Source organism: Octopus bimaculoides, chromosome 4 (assembly GCF_046866305.1).
Source record: "Octopus bimaculoides isolate indiv1 chromosome 4, ASM4686630v1, whole genome shotgun sequence".
Lineage (NCBI taxonomy): Eukaryota > Metazoa > Mollusca > Cephalopoda > Octopoda > Octopodidae > Octopus > Octopus bimaculoides.
This window is the reverse complement of record NC_142931.1, coordinates 108,045,817-108,063,003: the sequence shown is the minus strand read 5'-3', so window position 1 is coordinate 108,063,003 and position 17,187 is coordinate 108,045,817. Positions and strand designations below refer to the sequence as shown.

The window sequence follows — 17,187 nt, the reverse complement described above, 5'->3', positions numbered from 1 at the left end:
GTATATAAACTCATGTGTGTGTGTACATATATACACATGCATATGCATGCGCGCGCGTATGAAACTGTGTGTGGTGCCCGGTAGTGATGAGGATGGCAACACTGATCATAAACCAAAGAAAAATACCACTGAAAAAACTACAGTTCACTACTACTATCACGACACCCACCCACGACCCCCACCACCAGCACCAGCATCCTTTCCAATACCACCTCTACCAGCAACATTACCACCCCATTTAGTATCCTTACCATTAGCACCGAACCCATTGTACATCTCTCTCTCTCTCTTTCTCTCTCTCTATCTACATATATATATATATATATATATATATATATATATATGTATGTGTGTGTGTGTGTGTGTGTGTGTGTATACACATATATATATATATATATATACATACATGCATACATACTTATATACACACACACACACATATATATATCTTTCGTTTTTTTTTGTTTTATTCATTAGGCTGCGGCCATGCCGAGGTACCGCTTTGAAAATTTCAGTTGAATGAATCAACCTTATTTTCTAAGTATGGCGCTTATTCTGTCAGTCCGTTTTGCCGAACTGCTATTGTACGACGACGCAAGCATATCGACACTGGTTGTCAATTGGTGATGGGGAGACAAACACAGACACAAAAATACAAACACACACACATCTATATATATATATATATATATATATATATATATATATATATATATATATATATATATATATATACACACACACACAGATTTATATACGACGAGCTTCTTTCAGTTTCCGTCTATCAAATCCATTCACAAGGTTCAACGAAGTGGGGCTGAACCTATATGTATATATATTAATGTTTTCATTTATGTTCAGTTATATTAAAAGCAATTTTACATTAATCTGCGTTAATCTGTACTTCTGTAGAGTACAAATTTATAATTCTTAAAGATGTTGTTGATAGTGACTTCTAAGTTTCAGCTGTCACAATCCGACGATGGGTTAGTTGGCCGAAACTTCGAAGTCACTGTCAGCAACATTCTGGTGTAAGAGCTTTGTATGTGTTAATGTATTCTCGTGTGTGTGTGTGTGTTTGTGTACGTGTGTGCGTATGTGTGAGTGCTTAAATATGAAAAGATAGAGCATTTTCTTTCATTCATATTGAAATTGCATGTAATGTTCATCCTTCACACACTCACATACCAACTCACACACATACACACACACTTAATCGCATACGCATTCACACCACACGCTCACATGCAGACAAACAAGTTTCGGCTACACACGCTCAGACGATGACGTACACACGGATCCACGTACGCGCAGACACTGACATACATAGTCAAATATTCACACACGCTCACATACTCACACACAGACAGGCACAGACATGTATATACATGCACACGTTTATATACATCCGCCAATGACAGAGAGTCGAATCGGTCGGTTGCATTGCTAAAAATAGCAACCACACCTCGTCTATCACCATCAGAAACATATGTACACGCAAACAAACACACACACGCAAACACACACACACACACACACACACACACACACACACACACCTATACGAATACAGAGAAAGAGAGAGAGACAGAAAGAGAGAGAGACAGAAAGAGAGAGAGAGAGCAAGAGAGACATTAATATCTACACATATACTCATGTTTGTGTATATCTTTCATCTTTTACTTGTTTTAGTCATTTGACTGCGGCCATACTGGGGCATCACTTTGAAAGGTTTTAGTCGAACAAATCGATCCCAGGATTAATTTTCTTTTTCACGCATTGTAGTTATTCCATCGGTCTTACGGGGTCGTAAACACACCAACAGCGGTTGTCAAGCCGTGGAGGGGGACAATCACAGACACAAAGACACACACGCATATATATATATATATATATATATATATATATATATAATTATATATACTCTCTTTACTCTTTTACTCTTATACTTGTTTCAGTCATTTGACTGCGCCCAGGCTGGAGCACCACCTTTAGTCGACCAAATTGACCCCAGAACTTATTCTTTGTAAGCCTAGTACTTATGCTATCGGTCTCTTTTGCCGAACCGCTAGGTTACGGGGACGTAACACACCAGCATCGGTTGTCAAGCGACGTTGGGGGACAAGCACAGACACACAAACATATACACACACAAACATATATATGCATATATACATATATACGACGGGCTTCTTTCAGTTTCCGTCTACCAAATCCACTCACAAGGCTTTGGTCGGCCCGAGGCTATAGTAGAAGACACTTGCCCAAAGTCCCACGCAATGGGATTGAACCCGGAACCATGTAACCGGGAAGCAAGCATCTTATCAAATTGCAACGCATGCGAACAACCTTGATTCAATCAAGTATACGTCTATACGAAGGTTTAACTTCACCTGTGACACACACACTCACATACGCACACACACGCACGCACTCACATACGCACACACACGCACGCACACACATCCACGTGACAACGCATGCACACACACTCACGTACTTACATGAACACACATGCATGCGCGCAAAGATCTCACCATACACATGCACATCTATGTATGCCTTTACGTGCGCACACATACACGTATTGAAATGCATACATACACACACATCTACACACACATCTACACACACATATATACACACATATATATATATGTATATGTATGTATATTATATATATATATGTACTTACATATGTACGTATAATCATATACATATATAATATAAATATACATCCATATATGTGTGTGTACCAATAAACGTTATATATTCAAGTTGAAGTTTTTTATTAAGCGGATCAAAGAGAACGCTGTAGTTTTGCATCTCTTTCGAATGCAAGTAAACCTGTTTCACTTGGGTCCTATTGTTATATAAACATACGTACATACACATGCAATTATCTATATATATAGACACGCGTATATGTATGTATATACTTACATATACATTCGTATGTATGTATTCACGAAAGTAAATGTAGGTGTGAATGTATGTGTCTATATGTATTGTGTCCTTTAAATATTTATCTCTCTCCAGATGGAGTACTTTTTTCATGGAACAGTACATGATATATACATATGCATATATATATATATATATATATATATATATATATATATATATGTATATATATATATATGTTTGTGTGTGTGTGTGTGTGTGTGTGTGTGTGTGTGTGTGTATACATATATGTATATATATATATATATATATATATATATATGTATATATATATATATATATATATATATATATATATATATATATATATATATATATATATATATATATATATATATTATTAATGTTAATTCTCTAAATTAGGTATTAACAGTAACTGCACGATAAAGTGAAGTATATTGCCACTTAAATGTGGCTGACCCCTAGGGGTGGATGTTACTGTTGCTTTTAGCCCCAGGAGGACATCTCCTCCAGCTGGCTTATCGACACACTTCTGTGTCCTGTTTGTTTTGCCAAGGGAATTTATCCCTCCCATCGAGATCTGTAGCACGAACGGACCCGGGTTTCAGGGTTATTTCCCTTCGTCGGCGTCCGATAGCGACCGATCTGTATATATATATATATATACATTGGATTCAGTGTGAATTGTTCAAATAATGATTTTATCATTATTAATATTGTTTACGCTGGTATTATTTGACTTCGATTTGCGCTGCAATCAATTATCGAGTCGATGTTGTATGACTTAATAGTGACTGAATTATGAGGCTAAATTATGTTTTTGCATCATTCTGATTAACTTTACATTAAATAGAGACTATTTGCACATATTATTACGGAAAAAGTTTGCGTAGCTTCATAAGTTAGCTGAATTTACTTATTACTTAAAATCACGACAAGCATTTCAAAGAAATGCTACATATTAAACAACACAGACATCTATTGAAGTGGAGGCGCGTGACCTATTGGTTAAGGTGCTGCACATATGATCATGGTTCGCTTCCAAGTCCGGATGTTGCGTGGTGCCTTTATGAGCAAAATACTATATTTCACGTTGTTCTGCGTTCATTTCGACGTGTGACACATTTGTGCACATTTTCGAGCACTGTCACTTTTATGGAACGTGTGGTCTTATGTGCAACACAAACATTTGGTCCCTATAAACAAATTAATTGTGTGTTTGTTCAGCAAGAAATTGTGAAACTCTCATCTCGAAGGTTAACGAAGAGAGTCAATATGTGTGTGTATATATATATATATATATATATATATATATATATATATATATATACGCGTGTGTGTATATATATGTATATATTATTTCTTTAAACTATACAATACATGTCCTTTAAGAATTATTAATAGTTTCATACGTTGAGAAATATCTCAAACATTCATCAGGCACAAACAATATATAACGAACTAAAAAATATTTGAATAAGAGAAGAAACGCCAAAAAACTGAGAAGGCAGCATGTATAAAATTAGTAACAGAAACATTATTATTTTCTAGTCTAGGCACAACGCCCGAAATTTTTGGGGATGGACCAGTCGATTAGATCAACCCCAGTACGCAATTGATACTTAATTTATCGACTCCGAAAGGATGAAAGACAAAATCGACTTCGGCAGAATTTGCACTCAGAACGTAAAGACAGACGAAATACCGCTAAGCATTTCGCCCGGCGTACTAACGTTTCTGCCAGTTCGCCGCCATGTGGCAGAAAGAGTATTAATACCATACGGCAATCATTATGTCTTGCTTGACATGGAAGTTCTGGCAGTACGTCCATATCGAGAAGGATATATATATATATCTTCTCTCTTTTACTTGTTTCAGTCATTTGACAGCAGACATACTGGTGCACCAGTCTTTCAGTCTTTTGGAGGCGACAAAATAAATATCAGTTAATCACTGGGTTTGACTTATTCCTCCCCACGAAATTGAGACCTTGTCCCCAAATTTTAAATCAATATTTCAACTGTTTACTGTGTTAAGATTTAACTATTAAAGAAGATACCTTGACCAGCAAGTAATTCTCTATGTGGTTGTTCAGGTGCAAGTAATAGCAGACGATTTTCCCTTCAGCTGCAATCAATTGTTCTAAATAAAAGTAAAAGGAGTGACTACATTGGGATAGTCATCAATGAAGCATTTTATGATAAATAAAACTACAGCTAAACCATAATAATATATTATTTACCTTATTGAAATTTCGAAAAAGTTGTTACTTGTCTTTGCTTCTATTAAGTTAGATTGAGCAAAATCTATGATTAAAGTGATCTAGTCATGAGTATCCAGTCTTTTTAGGGCTGTCAAGGAAATTATAGTTCAGTGAATGACTTTTTTGTTGATCAATGTTTCAATAGAAGTGGGTGCGGCTTCGTATATTTTAGTAACTACAGCGACCGCAATGTCTTGACGATGAAAGTGTACATGATTGATTTTCCACATCATGTCAACTCTTGAGACTAGCTACGAACAAACGTATTCTAGTCATTAGCTTTTAACCTTTATTTTTCTTACTCTGTTTAAGAGGATGAGATTTGATTTGAAAGAGAGATTTAGCAGCTATCTTCTTGAAGTCGAAGGATTTCGTAATTCTCCCTTGTTCGCACGTGAAAATTTATTTTCTTGCCTATGGACAGTGAACAAGAGAAGGAGAATAATAGTGTTAGATGCAATTAACTGGATCAGATTCGTCATCCGATGATATGTATGTTCAAATATGCAGTCACGTGTATCAGTGCTTTCTGGCAATTTTATTTGTTAATTTGAGAACGTATGTTTATAAGGCAAGTTACATGAACTATAAATATATGGGAAATCTATAAGGTTTTTATAGGTTACGCTTTTAGGAAATTTGCATTAATAAAATTTGTATTTTCTTTATTTTTCTATATATCATAAGAAATACTTGTTAATAAAAACAATGCATGAATCACTACAACTTGCACCTATTTAAAAAAAACAACATAATTGAATTATCATAAATGCATCAGACGTTTTCGAATTTTATTTTTAATACTATTATTACTATATACGAAATAAATATTTTGTATTTAGTAATAATTTAGTGATACAAGTGTACAAACTGTACACTTGTATCACTTTTCCTTTTCCATTTCTATCTTTCTTTCTATCCCCCTCTCTGTCTCTCTCTCTCTCTGTCTTTTTTTTTTTTTGCTTACTTTTAGGCGATAATTTGTCTGTTCATTTTATGTGTGAATTACTCGATGTTATTGCTTATCACAAATATCGCAAATTGAGAACTTTTCTATATAATTTTGGAGCATGATGCACAACGGATCAATTCTCTAGGTGTAAAGTGCGCCATGACATATAATTATTCTACTACACTGCTATAGTCTACATATGTAGCGCTTCAATTAAGGAAGAAAAAAACTAAAGTTATAGCTTATTATACACGCATTATTAATTTTATTCTTTGAACGATTGACTGAGAAACTATCGAACGAATTTGAGAATAAGATGTTATAGACACAAACATTTATATTATTTGTATTATTTTAAAAATAATATGCAAATATTAAAAAAATCATATATATTTGTATGTATATATATATATATATATATATACACATACATGCAAACACAACGCACACACACCCAGTACTCAACACTTATATCTGGTGGATAAATATTCTTTATTCGTGGATTAACAGTACCACCAATAGTTTTATGTGGAAAAACAGGAAATTCCTTTGGAATGAAACCAACCAAAAATGTGTGCCTATGTGTATATATATATGTATATGTATATATATATGTGTATATATATGTGTGTGTGTGTGTGTGTGTGTGTGTGTGTGTGTGTATGTGCATGTTTGTGTGTGTATATATATATATGTATGTATTTAGATATGTATCTATGCATGTATGTATGTATGTATGTGCATGTTCTTAATGGTCAGTAATGGTTTTCCTCGATCACGAGTAGACGACCAGTATGTGTGTATGTATACGAGTGAGAGGACAAACGAAAGAAAAGTGCACTTAACACATTTATGAAATGCTATTGGTGGTTGTGGTGACGAGGCTATCGTTATTGTTATCACTGTGCATATGTCACATACTATAAAATACACACTAACCATGGAATAAATGAATAAGGTTTTAACCATTCACACTTCCCACAGAATCCCTAACTACACACACAAGGAGACATGCAAGTACGCACATCCTCTTTCATTCGCTTTCTCTCTCTTCCTTTCCCTTTCTATCTACCTATCTATTTATCTATCTATCGCCGTCTTTCTATCTCTTTATCTCTCTCTCCCTCTCTCTTTATCTTTCTCTTTCTCACACACTCTTTCTTCCATATCCTCAAAATATAAATATGAAATCTGTAAAACTAGGAGACAGACGACAGACCTGAAATAAAGAGAGCATGTCAATGCTGCGTAACTAAATGGCGACGAAAGAACTCTGACGAAGGTAGCTGATTGATTAATTGATCGAACGATCCCTCAAACACTTGATTAACTTATTAATCAACTCGTTAATTGCTTCCCTGTAATATTGTAATATTAAATAACGTGAAATAGAACCAGTGCGTGTATTATTATTCACATACCTACCAAGATACAGTTATATGTAGATACAGTTATATATACATACATACCTATACACACACATACACACACATACACACGCACACACAAACACGCGCGCACACACATCCACCTACGTCACATCCAAATTATAGTTGTAATGGAGTTTAATTGGCAGAATCATTACCAAAAAGGAAAAAGGTTTTGCAGTTTTTCTTTTCCCTCTTTATATTCTGAATTCAAATCCAGCTAACATCAACTTTCGATGTCGATCACATAAAGTACCACTGAAGTATCAGAATCAATGGTATCAAACAACAAAAATTCTTTCTTTCGAAATGTATCTGTGTGTGTGTGTGTGTGTGTGTGTGTGTGTGTGTGTGTGTGTGTGTGTGTGTGTGTGTGTGTGTGTGTGTGCGTGTATGTGTGTATTGTGGCTTCACAGCTCAGATTGTCGTCTACTGCACTTCATTCACTGGTACACAAGGTCCAGTTCCAACCACATATACTTTTGTCTAGCATGAAAATTATTGTATAGTATAATGTATTATAATTTGTTCAAGTTTTATCAATGTAATCCCGTATTAGAACAATATTAGAGATTGATTATACTTCGATGTCGTTCTATTTGATGTACATAATAGATTGAAGAGATGATAAGTGCCAGTAATATTAGCGTTTTCTTTTGAGACTGTATCTTCAGTACTACTTACGTATCTTACGCTATCTTAGGCATCAAACGCTTTAAAATCTAATGATTTCAAAGGAATTATATATTTTATGGTCCTGCATAAACTTCTAACAATTTTATAGTTTTTAAAATTACCGTTGAATTTCTACAGTGACTTTTAGTTACAACAATTATAATTGATTTTTAAGATAGGACCCAATTGCTCAATGCCATATATTTTAAGATGATGTAACTTACTCAATTACATAACTCACAGTGGTTAACTGTTTCCTTTTATAAAAATCCCCAAATTTGACTGCTGAGTAATAGGACCCTGTGCCTGTCCCAAGCATTTTCATGTTTGTACTAAATGTCCATGCTTCTTTTCATACTTTTAACCGTTGTTTCATTCGTTCTGAGTAATATATTGATACTTTGTTGTCTTTTTTTAACCATTCTGAAATCCTCTCATATCATAGATCCCTAATTATTGAACGTTTATTTTCAGTTCTTAATATGAAGAGTCACTTTTTATTTAATTGTTTACTTATTCATTTGCTTATTTATCATAATTGTTTTCGTCTATTTCTCGGAAAAAACATACTATCCACCCTTATGACCAGTTCGTCGGTTAAGCGGTATTTCTTTTCGTCTACTGCTAGACAACAATATCTGGTCGAATCTTCATTTCCCTGTTAGTGGGGAAATAATCGACTTGTTCACTCCCTCAAAATTTCAGGGCTTGTGCCTTTAGTAGAAAGCTTCCACATTTTTGTGATTTCAATTTGCAGATCTTTTTAGTGAGAAAGCTTTACGTATTCCTTTGTTGAGACATTTTGATCTTGCCCACAATGTTTGGTCGATTGGAGGCACTGCCACGTCTATTATTAGGCACTCTTGTTTCTCCCTCTTAAAGGTTACTATATCCGGCTTTCGGTGATCTAACACCTTGTCTGTCTGGAAGTCAAAGTCCCAGAGGATTTTTGCCCTCTCTTTTCCTCGATTACCTTTTCCGGTGTGTGTTGGTACAAAGCACCTGTAACCTCATATCCATACTTACGGCATAGTAGCCAGTAGAGGTTTTGGGCAAAACTTTCACAAGCACTAACAATGGGAGACACGCTTTCAACGCTCCTCCGCTTTGTAGAGGTCCGTTGCACTTATGCGGTATATATATATATATCTTTTCACTGAGTTGGTTTTCAATGCCTAGTCTTGGGCAGCAATGATTAGGCTTTCAGTATTCTTTTTTAGGTTACATTTATTGAGCCACCTCCATGATGCTTCCTGTCTTTTAATTTGTTGGTTTCACAGTGGAACTGACCATGTAATTCCATACACATTAGGGATTCGTCTCTCTCGTCGGCTGTTATGGCGGCGATCTAGCAGGATTGTTAGTAAGCAGGACAAAATACTTCAAGCCGATTATTCCGGCGTTATGTTTTTTCAAATTCCGCCGAGGTCGACGTTACTTCTCATCCCTTCGGGGTAGATCAATTAAGCACCAGTCGAGTATTGGCTTAAACGTAACCGAATAGCATCCCCTCCATCAAAATTTCAGGCCTTGTGCCTATAGTAGAAAGAGTCATTAGTATTGTTAGCAGAAAGACCGCTCTCCAGGCGGTCTCCTGCTGGATATTACGATTATAACAACGCCAAGGTCATAAGATTCGTTAGATTGTTGACCACTTACAGGGCGGTATTTTGTCGTTCTTTATGTTATGAGTTCAAAATTTGACGACCTTGAGCTTGTTTTCATTCTTTCTACAACGAGAAAATAAGTACCACTTGAGCAATTTGGATAATCGACTAGCCCTTTACTCCGAACCTGCTGATCTTGCTTCAAAATTTTAAACCTTTATTATTATTTCTCTTCATCACGTTTTATTTCAGCTCCTGGAGTCTTACATGCGTAGCGAGCTTACTACCTGCAACATATGGTACCATGCTACCCATTCTTTTCAGCTATTTAATACTTTCCTGATTATTCTAGCCTTCCCAATGAGGCAAAAGTTTTAATAACAGTTCTAGTGAGCGCTCTGTTTCAATTTCCTTTATATTCCTCTTGATGATTACTGTTCCCAAGGACCCAACAATAATTGGCACTATCTTCACCTTCATTTTCCATAGCCTGGTTATTTCATACGCAAGAGGGTTGTATTTATTTATCTTTTTGCCTACCTTCTTGATTATTTGTATGTCAAAGGGGCATGCAACATCAACTATATAGCATATGTGGTGCATCTTATCCACCACCACTAGGTCTGGTATGTATGCTCTCTATCACCTCATGGGTTTGGATTGGGAAATCCCAGTGGATTTAGCCAGTCTCCGAATCCGCCACACTCTGCGATTTGTGCTCATACCACGACTTGCCTCTCTCTAGCCCACCCCCTTTTCACACAGCTTCCAATGTAGCACTTTCGCTACCTGATTGTGACGCCACAACTTGTAGTGGTTTTGGGCAAGTCTAGGGCATTCGTTTGTGATATGGACAATGGTTTCATCCACTCTATTGAAGATGCGGCACAGCGGAGACACTTGCTCATTCCTAGGGTTCGTGGCTAAAGCTTGGTCTTGCGCTGCCAGTATAGTGCTCTCGGTCTCTTCTTTCAGTGTTTCTTTCATCAGCCAATCCCACCTATTTTTTCCAGTAACTAACTTCTGCTGTGGCTGCATGGAATTGATTGTGTAGTCCCTTCTTGTGTAATTCTTCTTCATGTCCTTTTTGCACTTCTTCCTTTTTTTTACTTTTTTTCTCTGCTTTAACTGTCACTAGCAAGATTTCCTTACTTTGGGCTTGGTATCTCATTGAGCTCTCGAGTTAGATACGCACGCAGTCTTCCACACTTATCAGCTCTCTTCCTCTATTTGCTCTCTTCATATATAGACGATCAGTATCCGCACGTGATAGTAGTAGTAGTAGTAGTAGTAGTAGTAGTAGTAGTAGTAGTAGTAGTAGTAGTTGTAGTTGTAGTAGTAGTAGTAGTAGTAGTAGTAGTAGTAGTAGTAGTTGTAGTAGTAGTAGTAGTAGTAGTAGTAGCAGCAGCAGCAGCAGCAGCAGTAGTAGTAGTAGTAGTAGTAGTAGGAGGAGGAGGAGGAGGAGGAGGAGGAGGAGGAGAAGGAGGAGGAGGATAGCTGAATGTTCGAGGAAAGGAATGTCTGAGTCAGAACTCTAGAGTGAAAAGTACTTTTTTAACGGATGATCTATTCAGAAATGGGTTGTTGGCTTGCTTACCGACAAACGGTTTCGAATTATTTTGATAGCGCACTGCAGTGCACTTGTTCTTGATAAATGATTCTCAAAACCGATTTCTAGATTGTTTCTTTCTTTCAGCGGCCATTTGCAATGATTTACTCGCACGATAAATAACAATAGGAGGAGGTCGCCACAAGAGTCGTAACATTAGTTTTAATAACACAAATTTACACACACCATATCCATTCATTTTCAAACAGGAAAATATATTTCAAGAAAGTGACTTCGCGAAAATTAAAGACAGCTTATCTTCGAATATTGGAAAATACCAACAAAAAAATAAATAAAATAAAAATGATAATAAATACTGAAAACACTAACTAAAATATAAAAACAAAAATGACATATCAACAGCGAAAACAATGACGATAGCCTTCTCACTACAATCATCTACTAATGTTGTGGTTCATACGGAGGTTCTCGATGTGAACTAGTGCAAGGAAACCATGGAGCAATGAACGAGGTGTGTCGGAAAGGCAGTACCTACTCGCCTAAGGAATTTATCCAAGAACCGACAAGGAAGTAGGTGATACATTTCTCTATTTCGTTGCAACCAGAGAGTATTTTCTCAAATAACAATGCTTTTACATATATCGTTTATTTCTGTTGATTTTTCATTATGCTAGCATTACTATCAGTGTCATTATGCTAGCATTACTTTCAGTGTTTGTAAATCGTATGTCTCTCATACCATTGGATGTATTATTCTTTTTAGATAAGATACGTCACTCCAAAACATTTTGGTTAATTATTGTTTTTTCCATATTTCTATATACTCTACAGTCAATCACCGCACTCTGCTTTCTGGCATGCTCCTTTGGAATATCTTGTAGGATTTGATTCCGTACCGCAATCAAGAGCCCTTCAATCTCAAGGTCAAATCCTGTCCTTTTAGGTAGTTTGCGATTTTTCCTTGTCTACTTGTAACCAATTGTGTTTTTCAGGTATTCGCCTTTTAGAGGTTTCTTCACCTTCGCTTTATCAAGGCATTCTATACACATAATTAAGCTCAAATCTTAGATTTTATCATTTTTGCAATGTCTATTATTAAATGTCCTTCTTTGTTTTTCATCTTCCTTTCATTTTTCATTCAGCCTCTGTTTCATAATTTTTGTCTTTGTTGAAGATAATTTTCTATCCTGTCATGTTTGTGAGTATATTCTTTCTTGACCAAGACTAGATACTCAGAGAAAATGTGATTTATTGTTTCTTACCCTGGATTGACTTATATTGTGCAGTTACTTATTGTATTCTGTTTCATAGCATGTTTTTTGTGGTCCCTGATGGAGAGGATATGATCTTGTGCCGCAATAACAAACCTTTTAATCTCTGCTTCTAGACCCACGCTTTTCAGCCAATGTTGGGATTTTACTTTATTTAAATCTTTTCTGTTCGGTTTATTCCAATGTCTGCGCCATGTAATGGGTTTTTGGGGTCTTGTTTTATCTTAACATTCTGTAGTTGTAGTTTTAGCTTAGATTTTAGCTGCTTTACAGCTTTTATTGCTATATTTCTTCTTCATAATTATCATCATTATTCTCTCTGCTTTGTGTATTTTTCTTTCGTTGAAGAGAGAAAACGATTTTTTTTTGTGGTTTCTTCATGCTTTATGGCTATTCGTATCAGTTTTCCTTGATTCTGAATTAGATATTCTTGAAGTTCTGCGGTGGATGTGATATTTAATGGTAGTTCTTGTCGTATAGGGCCTCTACTGCTGTCAATTTGTTATATATTTATAACCTTTCTCTGTCAGAGTTTGAGAGGCGTATTGTAAATACAGTCAATTTTTTTCTTGTTCAACTCTCTAACTTTCTTAGTTGATTTAGAATCCAGTCAAGAATATAACAACTAACTTATGACTAGACAGCTAGAGTAGTGTTGGTTAATGTTTTATGTTTTCCTTTGCATAAAACTGCTTAAAGTCTAATTCGTCTATAATATTCCTCCCTTATCTTTTCTTTGATTTTGCGTTTTGTACTGTATCTGGTTCATTGATTCCTATGTAGTTTGTATGTCTGCGTTTAGTTTAGTTATCTTATTTCTGTTTCTTTATCTACTACGATATCACTTTTCTTAAATAGTTTTCTCTTTTCTAGTTTCCTCTTTTCTAAGTCGAATCAAATACTGATCTCTATGATAAATCCGTGTACTATCCGTAGTAGCGTTTCTATTTGATTATCATCTGCTGCATAAAATTTAATATCCATATACAAGAGACAATGGATTGTATTAACATAGTAGCTGTGTCCACATACAAGTTCTGTTCAGCATGTCGGTTACAGCCGTCCATACCAGGTAGAGGATATGTGAAAAGAATGAGCGTCTTTGAAATATGTGTATTCTAATGGAGATAGGCATAGTTTTTGTAGGGCAAGCAGTGTTTATTTTTGTCTGGTGGCCTTCGTGAACGAAAGAGGTTGTATGTTAGACCAGATTGAAAGGGATTAAGACATACTTTCCTCTTGAAAAGAAAAGTGAGGCTAGAGAGAGAAGTACTACCTCTCAGTAATTTTCTGGAAAGGTGAGTGAATGTTGCAAGATACGTTCTGGAAAGATAGGTGAATGTGGCAAGATACGTTCGAGGAGCCTGTAGATTTAAAAAAGACGATATGGCAAGGGGACTTTCTCTAGTGGCCAGGGTGACCGTGATTCGGGGGGGGGGGTCACGAACAACCTTGCGTAGTCAACTTTTGGGGCGTTTTTCATAGTTAAAATATATATTGTTACTGTTTTTGTTATTTTTTACATTTTGCACACTTTTTATGTAACCTACATTGTATTGCCTTGTAATGTCCCCAACGTCTTTTGTCAACCCTTAGTGGTGAATAACGAAATCATCATTATCATAATCATTATTATTAATTGATGCAAACTCACCGTTTATTTTGCTGGGTATAATAGAAAGTATCAGCTGTCCACAGCTAGCAGACTAAGGTCCAACTAACTACTGGTTATGTCTCAAGAACTTTGCGAAGAATTCTTGCAGTTCCAAGCAATGCTGATTTTTGTAGTTTTTCTACCTTTGCATTTGTACCAATCTTTTTGAACTCTTTTTGAACTATGTTGGAAGATGAGTGCTGATACTTCAAAATGTGCCAATTACTATTGGTACCACGTCTACTCTCCTCATTGACCACGAGCTTCCTATTTCTCAGTTCGCATGCTCATAGTTGTTCAATTTTTCTTCTTCCTCTTTGATGATGTTGTCATCGGGACATACTATGTTGATTATCATGCAGCTTCTTTCGTTTTTTTCTACCACAACAATGTTTAGTTTCCGATGTTTGGTCAGGTGATGGCACTGAATCATTGTGTCCCACAGGAATTTGCAATTTTCAATCTCGGTGATTGGTTCTGGGGTTTGCTCTTTGTAGGGCGTGATTTTCACAAAACTCCCAATCAATCATTCTTGGCATATTGTCATGTCTTTTGTATTCGCGTTGTGCCAATTTCGGGCATTCGTTAATGATGTGCTATACCGTTTCACCCCTCTCAACATACATTCTGCATTTATTATTACCTCCGCTTTAAGTCGTGTTTATTTGTTTGTTTGTCCGTGGACCAGATATCTCAAGAACCACTGGATTGATTCGGATGAAACTTTCAGGGATGTTTGGCTTCGTGCCTGGCATGAACTGATTAGATTTTAGAATTGATCCGATATCAGACAAGGATTTTGGATTATTTTTTATACTTTCTTTACTTTACATATATATGTAAAGTTTCACATGGTTCTCTTGTGCACGCACATATATGGACACGTACTCACACTTCAAACGCCGTTTATCAGCTTTTTCACTCCTGCCTTCGTTATTCATCTATCACCCCCTCCCTTTCTCATTCGAACGATGCTCTCTTTGCCATTTATCTCATCAACCTTCACCTCTAACTCCGGCTCTATTACACACACACACACACACACACACATATATATATATATACATATATATATATATATATATATATATATATATATATATATATATATATATATATATATATATATATATATATATATATATATATATATATATAGGTTATGAAGGGTATTGGAGTTAACCAAACCCTAAGGATATAGGTAATACCGAGTAATTGCTGTATACCGACTAGTTTTGCCCCTGACGTGGTTGCAACATGAGTGGGAAATATAACATGGGTCGTGTATTAGCGTGTGTACATGTAAAGAAAGAATAAGATAAAGAGACCAATGGCAAAGGTAGAATTATATTTTATGTATAAAGTCTTACAGCAGTTTCTGGAAAAATCCAATGTATCCCTTCATCGGAGACGGTAATAGTAGAAGAATGGATTATTACATCTATAAGAGGAGATATGTAGTAAGAAGTGAGAGCGATGCATAGAAGAAAGAACAAAGAAGAGAAAATACTTGGAGTATAGTTCCATTCCAACAGTAGACATCCATGTAAAGAATCCTTGTGGGTATTTTCCGGAGATAATTGTAGTTGGAAAGGTGGATATATATCATATCGTATTCAGTATATTCTGTGCGTTGTTTACTCAAAAGGATAGTCCGAATCCAGTGAGAGATGTGTGTAGGATTAAGATGTCAAGCCTTAAGACAGGAAGGAAGGGAAGAGGAAGTAATTGGAGATACAGTTTGTAGTAGTAAACGATCGTTAGGTCAGTTATAGTGACAGGAAGGAAGGAAGAAGGAGAGAGAGCAAAGGGAAGAATTTGGGGGTGGATGTATAAGTTTAGTAAAGAAATGGATAGGTAGAGAAAAGGAGTGTGGAGAGGTAATGTGGAGAAGCATTTATAATTGTGTACAGTGTTAGGATATGAAGGAACCTGTAGGTGGTGATGGTATTGCTGGCATTTGGAGAATAGTATCATAGGAAGGAAGCAAAATAAGAGAATAGAGTTAGTAGTGATAATATAGTTAGTAGCGATAATATAGTTAGTAGTGATAACATTCTAAAAAAGGAGTTAATACCTATTTTGAAGATGGTAGAAGGGGGACCTATTTGCTAACTCGAGTTGGTTGGGGTTACCTATGGGGAGTTGTGGGAGTACATTGTGTGGTCATTTGTGCATTTGTGTCTGTGATAGAATTTGAATGTATGGAAGAAACGGTGATTACAGGTGCTAAGTGCTTCATTATATCGATTAAGTAGAGTGAGACACTGTACACAATTATAAATACTTCTCCACATTACCTCTCCACACTCCTTTTCTCTACATATCCATAAATCTAATATTTAATATCTTTACATATAAATTTAATATTTTCCTATCTTTCCTTAATACCGCTACCCATATGCTACTCATATCTGCACTCGGTCCACTTAGGAGGTTGTTGTGTCCTAACATATGTGCTGCTTCTTTTAGTTTTTCGTATTTTCCAGTGGTGTTCTCTATCTATTATTTTAACTTCATTCCACAGGGGGAAGTGGTCTCCATTTTTCTATACATGATCAGCTATACCCGATTTATCAATATTTCCTCGTGTCACAGCTTTGCAATGTTCGTCTACCCTTATTTTGAGGGGGCGACATGTTTCGCTTTTGTACAACCTACCACAGCTCCATGGGATGGAGTACACGCAGTCTTTGGTTTTACTCGGAGATATTTGCCAAGTGTTGTGTTACTCTTGAATACTGTCCTGATGTCATATGGGCCACATATCCTTTGTATCTTTTCGGAGAGGACGTTCACACAGGGTAGACAGACTGTGGACAGTTTATTGGCTTCATCCTCTC

The 17,187-nt window shown here is 36.0% G+C and overlaps 1 protein-coding gene across 3 annotated transcripts in view; it reads left to right on the top strand.

Annotated features, from left to right (window-relative positions):
• LOC106875459 (FMRFamide receptor) overlaps nt 1-17,187 on the top strand; it is a 179,793-nt gene that overhangs the window by 4,457 nt on the left and 158,149 nt on the right. Inside the window, exon 1 of one of the 3 annotated variants that reach the window (XM_014923622.3) lies at nt 11,277-11,989. The exons of the other annotated variants lie outside the window; for them this stretch is intronic. The gene's annotated coding sequence lies outside the window, so the exon portion shown is untranslated. Of the gene's footprint in view, nt 1-11,276; nt 11,990-17,187 lie in introns of those variants that run through there. 3 annotated transcript variants of the gene reach the window in all.